Below are 832 nucleotides of genomic sequence, written 5' to 3'. Positions count from 1 at the left end.
TTCTACTTTTGTATGTTGAATATGTTATAATCAGGGAAAGGATAAAAATAAAGTGTTGTGTAAATTCAAAGGAGGGCTAAGGATGCTGTAACAGTAAAGAAAGACTATAAAGTGGGACTTTACCAGATTTTTCTTCCAATCTAACTGTCTAGTAATGCATACTGAAGTATGTCTGAATTCGTCAATTATTATAATTTTAAATAAGTGGGAACAGATGTTTCTGTTTGATTTAGGGTTCCCCCCGCCAAAAATGAGGGGCAGTTTTAAAAAAGGACTTAAGTCCTTTTACTTTCAGTCAACGATGTAGCCTATAATTCTGGGTGTTTTTTCACCCTCAGTCTGTGCTGAGAAATGGGACTGTTCTTGTTTCTCCTTTTGGTGATGTTTCTCCTCTGGGTAAAATTATTGAATGCTGTTCAGAATCTCTGACAGAGTTTCAGGGAGAAAGAAAAGGAAAAGAGACTAATTCCACCTAAGGTCTAACCACATTACATCTGTCGCATTACATCTTTTGTTTTGTGCTTTTCTCCTTTAAGTTTTTAAGGAAAATATTTATAATTCTCTGGCACATGTAGAAAAACATACGTATTTAATAAGTTGAATATGAAATGTCAAACTCCTTACCCATAGGAACACTCTAAGTAAATATATTCACTGTATAGTCTGATCCTAAATCCAGATAGGTATTTTAGACCAAAAGAAAAGAAGAAAAAAAAAAAAAAACTCATCCAAAAAAAAAAAAAAAAAATTGTTGAAATAGGGATAACAAGAAAATCTTAAATGCTACTAGAAAACAGAAAAAAAAACAAATTGCCAATCAAGAATTAGTTAT

The sequence above is a fragment of the Chrysochloris asiatica genome, unplaced genomic scaffold, assembly GCF_000296735.1.
Source record: "Chrysochloris asiatica unplaced genomic scaffold, ChrAsi1.0 scaffold00058, whole genome shotgun sequence".
Classification (NCBI taxonomy): Eukaryota; Metazoa; Chordata; class Mammalia; order Afrosoricida; family Chrysochloridae; genus Chrysochloris; species Chrysochloris asiatica.
This window is presented reverse-complemented; position numbering follows the sequence as displayed.